The 12053-nt window shown below is 50.7% G+C and overlaps 1 long non-coding RNA gene across 3 annotated transcripts; it reads right to left on the minus strand.

Moving 5' to 3' along the window:
• Nucleotides 1-718: 718 nt before the first annotated feature.
• On the minus strand, nt 719-10102 carry LOC114885903. Of its 3 annotated transcripts, XR_003791210.1 has the most exons (4): nt 9882-10102; nt 7225-7319; nt 1841-2087; nt 719-860 (listed from the first exon to the last, which is right to left on the minus strand). It is a non-coding gene; the product is annotated as an uncharacterized LOC114885903 (long non-coding RNA). The 3 variants fall into 3 exon arrangements; XR_003791208.1 differs by lacking the exons at nt 719-860; nt 1841-2087 and adding an exon at nt 4762-4787; XR_003791209.1 differs by lacking the exons at nt 719-860; nt 1841-2087 and adding an exon at nt 7857-7921 and having other exon boundaries at nt 7005-7319; nt 9882-10044.
• Nucleotides 10103-12053: the final 1951 nt, after the last annotated feature.

Raw genomic sequence — 12053 nt, forward strand, 5'->3', positions numbered from 1 at the left:
TCCTTTAAGGCTCAGTTTTTTAATTACTTACACATAGTGTTACACCGTGTGCCTGCACTTCCTAAGGACCTCATAACCGTAAGATCGCGTCACGGTCTCCACAACCCTCTCCGGGAGTGTTGTTTTTATCAGCCCCATTTTTATAGCTGGGGAAACCGAGGCACAGGGAGGTCAAGTAACATGCCCAAGATCACACAGCTAGTAAGAGGTGGATCCGAGATTCAGATTCTTACAGTCTGGCGCCAGATTCCAGTGCTATGCTGACACGTAAGCGGAGATTTGCCTGTCACCCTGCCAAGCCCTTGATCACAAAGTGAGGCTTCTCTTTGATTGACAGAGCAACCGAGGTGGAGTGAAGCTCCTTTCTGCTCCCTCTTTCCCTCTCTGAGCCACAAGTTTCTCACCTGTAAAATGAGGACAGGCACTTGGAGGGATTAAGGAGCTGGGAAGTGTCGTCAGAGGCCACCACAGGGTCGGTCCTCAGTTGTAATATCCTTCCCTTTGGCCCAACCAAAAGCCCTCCTGCACCACCTCTTTTTTTTGTTCTTTTTCACATCTTTATTGGAGTCTAATTGCTTTACAATGGTGTGTTAGTTTCTGCTTTATAACAAAGTGAATCTGCTATACATATACATATACCCCCATATCTCCTCCCTCTTACGTCTCCCTCCCTCCCACCCTCCCTATCCCACCCCTCTAGGGGGTCACAAGCCACCGAGCTGATCTCCCTGACCTGCACCACCTGATTCTGCTTTCCAGGGAGCTACAGGCGGTGGTTCCTCATCCTTCAGTGAAAACCGTCCGTAAAGAGTTGTCCCCCGTTCCTTGGTCCAAAGCCTCTCTCTTCCAACGGGGAGCCCCTGGAGAAGAGGAGGAATAAAGCTCACCTGGGGCCCCAACCTGCCTGCTCGCCCTCCCCCACCTACACCCAGGTGAGCCAGTCAGAGTCCCAACAGCAAACACGTGACACATTCAAAAGGGCTCCACTGAAGAGAGTTTAATGACATGACAATTTTCAAGGCATAGTTGGAATTAAGGGAACCATTCAGGGTTGATGAGGTACCAAAAGGGTTGAAATGGTGCCAACAAAACTGGGGTCGGGGAGAGCAGCCACCCAGGCCATTGGGGAACCACAGCCCCTGCCAGGACTTCAGGCAGGCCGGTGGCAGGGAGGCGGGCAGGGGACAGGGAGACAAATACCATGGCTTCTCTCTCCCCTCCCTGCCAGGACCCGTGCTGGCCAGGCCCGACCACAGATGGGAAGTCGGGAGCCCAGGTGATGCCGTCTGCACAGGGCAGCCTCCAGGGCCAGGGTGGCCCAGAGAACAGAGGCGGCGAACCACATCACCCAGCCTGCTCCAGCTGGGATTCCCTTAGGACACTGAGGCCTTAACTCTGCTGCTTTATTGCCACCTTTGTCACTGCCTGCAGCCCAACAGCGACCCAGCTCAGAAGGAAGATGGGACCCAGGCAGAAAGAAGCTGGAGGGAAGGGGGCTACACTGAGCATAGGGAGAGGCCAGGAGGAGGGCAGCTTTGGGGGGTAGTGATGTCAAGTGGCGACACGAGCACTTGGTACAGATCACTGTAATCTTGCTCCGGCCTCCCCTCTCTAGACTGTAGCCCCTGTGGGGTGGGGATTTTGTCTTGTCCATCCTATACACCGAGCATGGTGCCTCTTAAGTACATAATCAGAACTTACTGAATAAATAAGGGGCTAACCGGTAAATGGACAAGCCTATTCACAGCTCAGGTGTACACCCTGGGCCCCCGTCGGGGAGCACTGTTGAGTGAAGCACACATAACCCTCCTACAGGAGCTTTATTTCAACCATCCAGCACCTCAGATTTTCCATGCCGCCGCCGTTCAGTCACTGGCCGTCCAAGCCCACGTCTGCCTCTGAACTGGTCAGAGGCTGCGCTTTGATGGCCCCCGTTCAAATGTGCAGTGACTTCATTTAGCTCCTCTTGATGAAGGAATCGGGGAAACAGCAAGGGACTTCATTTCTCACAGCAGCCTTCCTGTGAGCTTTCTCCAGAGGAGTCTTCATCCATAGCAAACCGTCTGTGGTATTCCCGGCTGGAGCCCCTGGCAAGAGACGGGAGGCGAGAATGACAGTGCCAAGGAGGCAGCTGAAGGATAGTCACCCTGGGAGCCACAGCTCTGCCTTGCTTTTTCCAATGGGCCATAAAGACTGGAGAAGGGGAGGGAGGCAGACAGGAAAACACACTCGACTTCCCAAGTATAGTCACTGCGCCAAGCCCACCTGGCGGAGCGATGATGCAGACTCTGGGGCTGGGCGATGGCTTCGTAATCCCTGCCCCGCCATTTGCGGACTGTGTGACCTTGGGTAAGATGCTTCACGACTATGCCTCAGTTTCCTCATCTTAAAAAACGTACGTGGAGAATACTAATGCCTAGTTCGTATGGTGGTGGAAAAGAGATGAGTTAATAGTCATGAAATAGTGAACAGAGGACATGGTCCATAGTCAGCCCTACATAAATTTCATTACGTGAAATTGAGCAGGACACTTGGGTTCTAGTCTCAGAAACTTTTTTTCTGTAATAAGCCCAGCCTTGGATGCATCTTATGTTTGCTCTGAGAAGTGAACAAATGCATGTGAAAATTAAAACATGTTAAAGTTTGTTATTTGTCGTCAAGCTCGTGTACGTGCCTGATGGAGCAGGGGTTGGTGGGGGGTGGCGGGTGGACGCTAAAGGGCTGTCAGTCGTCAGCTTCTAATTATCTGCCTTGCTGAGGTCCCCTTCTTGTCAACATCATCGTCTCTTTGGCTGGTTCAAGCCTTTGCTTGACAACATCCAGGCCTCTTGTGGTCCCTCCCACACAGCATGGGCTGGAAGGATAAGGTTTTTGAAAGCAAAACTGGTCCTTCCCCTCCTACCCATGAGGCAGGTATAGCCAGTGGACACAAGCTTCCAGAGAGGAGCTGGCAACTCCATCTCAGCCCACTTTGCCTTTGGGCAAAGGGAGGAGAGGGGCCGAGCCAGGGCAGGACAGGGGAGGGCGGCCAGCTCCTCTGTGCTGGGGCCTCAGAAAGAAATGTATCTGTCTTTGTCGTGGAGACCTGGGAATAAAAAACAAATCCATCCCAGAGTCCAGTATGAATGTGCCACTTACTGCTACCAACATGATTTCAAACAGTTACTTCATTTCTTTGAGTCAGTTTTTCTCATCCTCAAAATGGGGATAATCATACCTAATTCAAAGAGGGAAAGGGAATTACCCGGCAGTCCAGTGCTTAGGACTCGGTGCTTTCACTGCCGTGGCCCGGGTTCAATCCCTGGTTGGGGAACTAAGAATCTGTGAGCCGAGCGACAAGGCAAAACCAAACAAACAAACAAACAAAAAAAAGAGTGAAAATCAGTGAGATATATTACTCCCTTGGTACATGGCTAGTCCAATACTTGGTAGATATTATTAGCTGATGCTTTTCGTTGTCTGCACACCATCCCCTCTGAGGGATGGAGAAGTAGTGCTGCTTTCCAGACTGGAAAAGCTGGTGGCAGCAAAAGTGATTGACAACTCTGCTTTGTTTACGTTTTCTTTATGGAGCACATAATAGGTACATCATTTGTTCATTCATTCATTCAGCAAATGTTTGCAGAACTTGCCGTTATTTTGCTCACTTGTGTTTATCTTACTCTCACCACTAAAACTGCAAGGTTCATGAGGGAAGGGGCAGTGTCTCTTGGGTTCCCTGGATGCTTTGTGCATACTTGCTAGGTGAGCGGAGGGTGGAGCTCAAAGCCTGTCTGCAACACTGAGATGCACCAGGCAAGGAGGTGGGGGGGGCAGGAGGCCTGCATTCTAGGCTCCATCACACCTCCCACAGACCTTGGAGCCTCCACAGACCTTCTTTCAACTGTGAGATACTGGAGGATCACTGGAGACCAGACTCAGGGAACCGCTTCCCCAGTGGGAAGACATCCATTCATCTACTCTGTGTCTCTGAAACCCCTGGAGAAGGCTCTGAGTCCCCAACTCTGAGGAGCACAGCAACAAGAAAAGAATGAAGAGAGAATGGAAGGAGCAGTGCCCCCTCAGTAACTTACAGAGGGAGGAAAATTCCAGCTTATTATGTGTAATTAACACAAAAGAAGGCATGTTCCCAAGACCCTGCTTTCATGGATATTGGGTATTCCCACGTATAAGATACACCCATTCTTCTTTTTTTTTTTGCACAACCAAAGGTTTTATTTTGTAATTTATTATTTTATTTAGTAATAATTTCAATTTTTATTGTTATCAATAATTAACAATAAAACTAATATCTTTTTTTATGCCTCCACATTTTTTTTATTGGAGTATAGTTGATTTACAATGTTGTGTTAGTTGTGTTAGTTTCAGGTATACAGCAAAGTGATTAGGTTATATATATACACATACAAATATATGTATATATACATATACATACTTTTTCAGATTCTTTTACATTAGAGGTTATTACAAGATATTGAATATAGTTCCCTGTGCTATACAGTAGGACTTTGTTGTTTATTTTATACATAGTAGTGTATATCTGCTAATCCCAAACCCCTAATTATCCCCTCCCCTTTTCCCTTCGGTAACCATAAATTTGTTTTCTGTCTGTGAATCCGTTTGTTTTGTAAATAAGTTTATTTGGGGGCTTCTCTGGTGGCGCAGTGGTTGAGAATTCGCCTGCCGATGCAGGGGACACGGGTTCGTGCCCCGGTCCGGGAAGATCCCACATGCCGCAGAGCGGCTGGGCCCGTGAGCCATGGCCGCTGAGCCTGCGCGTCCGGAGCCTGTGCTCCACAACGGGAGAGGCCACAACAGTGAGAGGCCCGCGTACCGCAAAAAAAAAAAAAAAAGTTCATTTGTATTAGATTCCACATATAAGCGATATCATATGATATTTGTCTTTCTTTGACTTAGTATGATAATCTCTAGGTCCATCCATGTTACTGTAAATGGCATTATTTCATTCTTTTCTATGCCTGAGTAATATTCATACACACACACACACACCCCACATCTTCTTTATCCATTCATCTAAGACACATCCATTCTTGCCCACAGACCTCATTCTATGTGATCCAGGCTGTCTAGAGACATAAGAGTTAGGGGAGAATCATAATATCCCAAAGGTAGAAAGAACCCGAACATCCATCAATGGAAGAGTGGGTAAACAAAAGTACAATGGAATATTATTCAACCACAAAAAAGAATGAAGCGGGCTTCCCTGGTGGCGTAGTGGTTGAGAGTCCGCCTGCCGATGCAGGGGACACGGGTTCGTGCCCCGCTCCGGGAAGATCCCACATGCCGCGGAGCGGCTGCGCCCGTGAGCCATGGCCGCTGAGCTTGCGCGTCCAGAGCCTGTGCTCCGCAACGGGAGAGGCCACAACAGTGAGAGGCCCGCGTACCGCAAAAAAAAAAAAAAAAAAATGAAGCACTGATACATACTACAACACGGATGAACCTTGAAAATATTATGCTAAGTGAAAGCCAGCCACAAAAGACCACATAGTATATGATTCCCTTGATGTGAAAGTCCGGAAGAGAGAAATCTATAGGAATAGAGCACAGATCAGTGTTTGCTTAGGGCCAGCAAGGGTATGGAGGAGTAAAAGGGGGTGGTAACTGAAGACTATAAGATTTCTTTCAGGGGTGATGAAAATGTTCCAAAATGGACTGTGGTGATAGTTGCACATATCTGTGACTATACTGAAACCACTGAATGGTACACTTCAATGGTGAATTGTACAGTATGTGAATTATATCTCAAGAAACTTGTTTTTAAAAAGAGAGAGAGAGAGAGAAACGGAGACGGAGCAGGAAGACCAAACAAAGCCCAGGCACAGTCTGTCCTGGCTGCCCCCCAAGCCAAAGCCTGCAAGTCACACAGGCAGTGTTAGGGTAGTCCCCAAGCCATGACTCAGGAAGATAAATTGGCCCCAGAGGTATGGGGCTGGGTCCCTTCTCCCCTGACAGCTCCCTCTCTGTGTTTTTTCTGGCATGAGAAACATTCTGTCTTCTTGTATAAATAGGGGAAATTTATGACAGTTTTCCCCCTTCTCCTCCCTGGTGGGCTACTAGGAAGGGGCTGGATGGGGGGAGGAGGGAGATACAAATGTGGAAAGACTAGAGGGAGGCAGGGAGCTAGGCTCTGGCCCCAGCTCTGCTTTGCATATTTGACCATCTGGGTAAGGAGGCGGCTGGAGCAAAGGTGCAGCCCGGTAGTTTCCAGGCCCAGGGAGGCGGGTCTCCAAGGCAGACATCCAACTGGAGGGACCCAGGGGAAATCAGGGAAACATGGCCTGGCTATCCCAGAGCTTTGTTGGAGGAGACACAGGCCCCCTGCCTGGTTGGGTTCTTTCTGTCCTTGCGATTTGTTAAGGCAGCTGATATGGTGGTTAGAGAACCCCATATGGGATTCCGAAAGTGACAGAAAAACTAAGCGTGTGACCTTAAGCAAGTCACTGCCTCTCTCTGGGCCTTGGCTGTAATTAAAAAAACAGGGGAGGGGATTGAACTTTCAGGGGTTTTCAAACTCGTTTTAACCACAGGGTCCTTTCTTCAAATAAAACCTTGTGTAGCAACCCAACATCTAACATGAGTGTCCTGCTGAGCTCCTTAGGTTGAAGTGAGGGTGGGGATGGGAGATACCCAGGCCCCTGTGGTGACATGAAGGGACTTGGCCAAGAATAGGATGATCTCCAAGGTCCCCTCCATCTCTGTCCTCAGGTGGGAAGGTATATTAGGAAGGATGATAGCAAAACTGCTATTAAAAAAAGGGGCCCGGGCTTCCCTGGTGGCACAGTGGTTGAGAGTCCGCCTGCCGATGCAGGGGACATGGGTTCGTGCCCCAGTCCGGGAAGATCCCACATGCCGCGGAGCAGCTGGGCCCGTGAGCCATGGCCGCTGAGCCTGCACGTCCAGAGCCTGTGCTCCGCAACGGGAGAGGCCACAACAGTGAGAGGCCCACGTATCGCAAAAAAAAAAAAAAAAAAAAAAGGGGGGGGGGCCCAAACACAGCCACATATAGAAAACAAGTTTATTTGTCACAACGGTCTGGAAGGGAGCAGTCCCAGACAGCAGGTGGCTCTGTTCCACCTGGTCCATCAGGAACTTGGGTTCCTGTTCTACTCTTGCTCTGCCCTCTCTTAGGGATTTCTCCTCAACTGCATGGTCAAAGCTCAGTCTCAGGCACATCCGGTCCAGCTCATGAAAAGGAGAACTTACCCAATGTCTCAAGGCTCTGATGACATTACTCGGCTCACATTCCCCTCTGGCCACACCTGGCAGCCAGGAGATGGATTGTCCAGCTCGGAGGTTCTCTACCCTCACAGAACAAGGAGAGAAGGATTAAGTGGACAACTATAGCAGTTTTAATCCAGGGCTCAAACCCCCCAGCCGAGCCGCCCTCTTCTTCTTCCCCTCCCAGAGGAGAACTAGAGTCCACAGTTCAGAAAACAGTGATTCCCAATGAGGTCCCACCATCCACCCCGAGATCAGAGCCCCAGGAAAGTGATAGCAGGCTTCCTCCAGAAAGACTACCCTTCTATCCACTTTCTTCACAAGGATGTGAGAAAAGTTTCTGTTGCCACTGCCCCCCTGCCACTCTCTCTCTCAGTCGCACCTCATTCTCTAACCCCTGTTCCCAGTCACTAAGCGTGACCACAAATAAGGGGGAGCAGGACGGCCAGAACTATAGGAAGGGAAGGTGAGACCGGGCTGGAGAGCTGTGCCTTGCAGGCAGCCCAGGTATGGTTTTGGTGCCACGCAGACCCAACTACCAGATGTGTGACCTGAAGTGGGGATTAAGCTCTCAGAGCCTCAACTGACTCTTCTGGATATAAGAATGAGACGCTCACTTGCAAGAGTTGCAGCTCCCCTCTGCCCTCCCCCGACAGCTCCAGCGGGATCAGATGAATTTCACCTGAAAAGACCATCAGCCAGTCCCCCGTCAGGCCCCCGCTGCACCTGGATCTCACGGCCCCGCCCACCCCAGGAGGCACGGCAGTGGCTGTGCTGGAATCAGAAATAAAACCCTCCTCTTCCTCCTCCCCCACCCCCACTTCCCATCACTCATCTGGGAATCCAGGGCGAAGAAAGGAGCTAAAGTGCAGAGCGTTCATTTAATATTAACAAATTGAAATGAATTCTTTGAATGCCAATTAACTTGGAGCAGCCCCTTATTAATAGTAATTTAGATTCATACTTGGGAGAAGCGGGTACGGGGGCTGGGCCGAATGTGCCCAGAATGTCAATGTGACGACGGAGCTGGGGACCGAGCGGGGAGGAGCCGTGGCAGTGTTACTTCTGCCGAGTTCGGCTGTTTCCCTCAGAGGAACGGACAAAGTCAGCAGAGGCGGATCTTTGGGAAGCAGATTTCTCTCATCATTTGAGTTTTGTACCTGCGATGAATCTGAATAGGCTGAAACCACATCACACCATTTTGATGATTTACTTCACAGTGTCGCTAGAATGTCCTCAGAGCTGGGGTTTACCGCAAACTCTCCTAAACCGGATCCCACTGACCCAAAGTGATCTAGTCCCTAGGCCAGCTCTCTCTCCTTCTTTGTGTCCGTTCAAAGCCAGAGCTGGAGGTCAAAATGGGGTCCCCCAACCCCTGCCACCTCCACCTTAATTAGAAATAAAAGAGGGGACTAAACATTGTGTCTCCCTTCTGGGAATCCTCTCCCAGGAGGCAAGAGTCCCAACAGGCTGACCCCGAGCCAGCAGCTTACATTTAAGGGAGCAAAAAAAATCTGCTGGTACTTTTCTTAGAATTCAGGGACAAGATGAGAACTAAAAATTCAACTCTGTATACCAAAGACTTCCCCAGAATAGAGCCAAGGAGAAAGAGCTTGGTCCCAAACTAAAAAGTCAAACAGAAATTCTGCTTTCCCTGAATTTGCTGGCTTGGGGAGTCGGACTAGAGGTGCCCAGAACCAGAACCTCGAGTGTAAGCTCTGACCCAAGTAGGACATTTTCTTCTTCCCAGGCGTCCCACCTTGCCTGGATGGGTGAATCGAATTTGAAGCTGGGAACTGTGGAAACTAGGGGTGGGAGGTCTGAGATGGAGGATGCAGGAGGGCAAAGGGGGCTGAACAAGGGTAAGGAAATGTACAAAATGGTGACGTTTATAAAATTAAAACTTTAAAGATGGTTTAACATACACAAAAGATTAAATTTAAAGAACAGGTCAGGTTTTAAAAGGAGGTAAAATACATCAAAGTTGAAAGATTAACATCAACAAAAATTGAAGACAATGCATACAATACTTCAATTGTTCTTTAAAATAGGAGGGATCGCATGAGTCAAAAGAGACCTCATTCACACTCCCACAGTTTCCCAAACAACAAATTCATTTACAAAACAAAAAGAGAAATCAACACAAAACTAACGCTTGGTCCACACCAGGAGAAAAAACAAAATCGTGTCGATTCAGTAACTGCTGAAAAACTAGTGACGGAGGAAAAAAACAAACGAATAAACTTGAAATATGTTAACTGATTATTTGTAAATATTGAAATTGGAAGATGGGATGGAGAAAGGCACGAACTTAACATCATCAGAAAAGTGAAACTTGCAAAAACATAGGGTGTAAGTCGTCTGCAAACTCTCCTTAAGTAGAATGCTCCTCTCCAAAAGAACAGAATATAAAATTGATCCCAAAAGTACCACTAACCCTCCAAGTAAAGTATATTAATCTGAACTTAATCTTTCCACAAATCTGAAATTATACGAAAAAATACAAAAGGATTATATTTTTTCAACTAAGAGAAAAACAAAACCGGATTTAAATTGTCTAATGGGGCAAGAAGAGGGACGTTTTTTGCAGGTGCCAGAAAGGATGGGGCTGGGGGTGTTTGAGGGATGGAGGACCCGCTTACCTTGCTCTGGGGCAGCGGCTGCCGGACAGAAGTGGGTGCGGGACTCTGCGAGTGCATGCGTGTTGGGGGAAAGGAGGATTCGGGGATCCCGCTGCCCTGAACGAATGAGGAGGGTGGAAGGACTGGGGGTCACCCATTTCCCCACCTCCGCCCGCCTCCCTCCCTCCGGTACCCAGGCCTAGAGAGCTACTGAAAGTTACAAATTGCTTCCATTATTAGCTCATCCCGGGCGGCCTGGTCATTGGCCATCCCCGGACCACGTGGTCCCTCGTACCAATAGATCGAATTTCTAGTTGCAATTCTCTGTATGTCCCTTGGCTCTGGGCAGGGAAGCGGGGGCGGGGAGCAGTGGCGCGGGCGCTGGGGAGGGGCTAAGTAGAGGGGTCACTTCGTCCCCTCACCCTCCCTCTCTGCCTAGTCCGGGCCCTGAGTGTCGCCCCAGAACGGGTTGAGGGAATGTTGTGGGTTGGGACACACCCGGGAGGGCGCAAACTGGAGGAAGCGAGAGACGTCGCCAGGCACCCAGGGTCCTCCCCTTCCAGTTCCCCGAGCCTGCCCGATCCCGCTGGCTTCTCCCTCTATAGCGCCCAATCGGCCCCGGGCAGTCCCGGGCTGGCAGCCTGACCCAGTACCCCGGGCGCCTGAGTGTCATGCCTCCGGATTACTGCTTGGGCCCCCACCTTGGGGAAGATGCACGCGAGTACCGCTTCCCCGGGGCTCGCTCTGAATCAGGCGCCTGCGCTCTCAGGGGCGCCCACCCTACCCCGACGGCCGAGTTTGCGCACCTCCTGAGACAGTGTGAGAGAAAGACAAACTTTTGAGTGGATAAAAATCAAGAGGAACCCGTCTGGAGCAGGTGAGCTGGGTCCGGGAGGGGTGCGCTGTAGCCTGAAAGCAATCTGCCTTTCCCCATCTCTGTCTCTCCTTACTCCATCCCGGCTCCCCTGCTGGCAGATACTAATCCCCACTGATCAGAGGAGTGGGACCAGAGCAGCTTTCCTCCCCCGAGTTTGGGGACTAAGGTGGCAGCTGGCAGAGGGACGAGGAGTGTTGCTTCTGAAACTAGAGAGGATGGGAGAAACTGGGGGCCTAGAGACCCATAGCGTCTGAGGGTGATCACTTCTTTCCCCAAACGCAACTTGCGGGAACTTCAGAAAAGTTTATTGAAGAGAGACGGAAAAGGGAGCAGAGTTGGGGTTCTGAAGTTTAAAGTGAGGGGGAGGGCCCCCTGCTTCTTATAGTAAAGGAAGGATGAGTTTGTTTCCCAATCAGGGCTGATTACGGATGTAGAAAAACCCGGGCAGGTCCCAAACCTGCTCATCCAGCAAGCTCTTAGAGACGCTTGGAGATCCCCAAAGGGCTTTCCCAGGAAAGCGAGAGACGTACTAGCCGAAAATAGTAGTTTTCGACTCTGCCGCGGTGGGGGCGGGGTATCGCCCCAGAGCCTCAGCCCGGGACCTCCTGGGGCCCCTGCTGCCCCGGGACCTTTGGCTGATTTTAAGTTAGGAGTGACATGAATTTCTTCTTTTTCTTCTCCTTTTAATTCCAATTTGACTCAGAGACCCATTGCCCTAAGATGGAATTCAGGGAGGGCTCCTCCCCGGCCCCAGCGCAACCACCTTCCAACTTCCTGCAGCTCCCGCAGTAGGGCCAGGAAAAGAGCCCCCTACCCCCTTGCCGGGTCTGGCATTGCCCCCCGTCCCAAGAGAAGTCCCGGGAGGAAGGGATGGAGGAGGCTCTTCAAAAGGGAGTCAAAGAGGGTTGGTTCAGAGGGCGCGACTGAACTTGGGGACCCCGGGTGGAGAGTTGCGGGAGTGGGCAGTCCAAGGCGGGGACGGGGGCTGGCCTGCGGGGTCTGGGAAAGCGGGCGAGGGTCGAGGCCGCGGCAGGTGCACTGGCAGGGCCAAGGGAACTCTGGAGCCCCGGAAAGGGAGGCCCAGCCTGGGCGGAGGGTCTCCGTGGAGCCTGAGGTTTGCAGGTCTGGCCTGAGGAGCCAGGCAGGAGGCGGCTGCAGCATTTGGACGGCTTCTTGGAAAGGGCCGAGAGGGACTGTGGATCCAGGAGAGAAAATTCCCATGTCGAGCAAGTGGTGTCTCTGGCCTCTACTTGGCCCACATCTTTTGGTCAAGAGCGGCCAATCCTCCCAGGCCTTTGTTTTCACTACGCCTGAGG

Source organism: Monodon monoceros, unplaced genomic scaffold, assembly GCF_005190385.1.
Source record: "Monodon monoceros isolate NGI ecotype Baffin Bay Population unplaced genomic scaffold, NGI_Narwhal_1 Super_Scaffold_6, whole genome shotgun sequence".
Lineage (NCBI taxonomy): Eukaryota > Metazoa > Chordata > Mammalia > Artiodactyla > Monodontidae > Monodon > Monodon monoceros.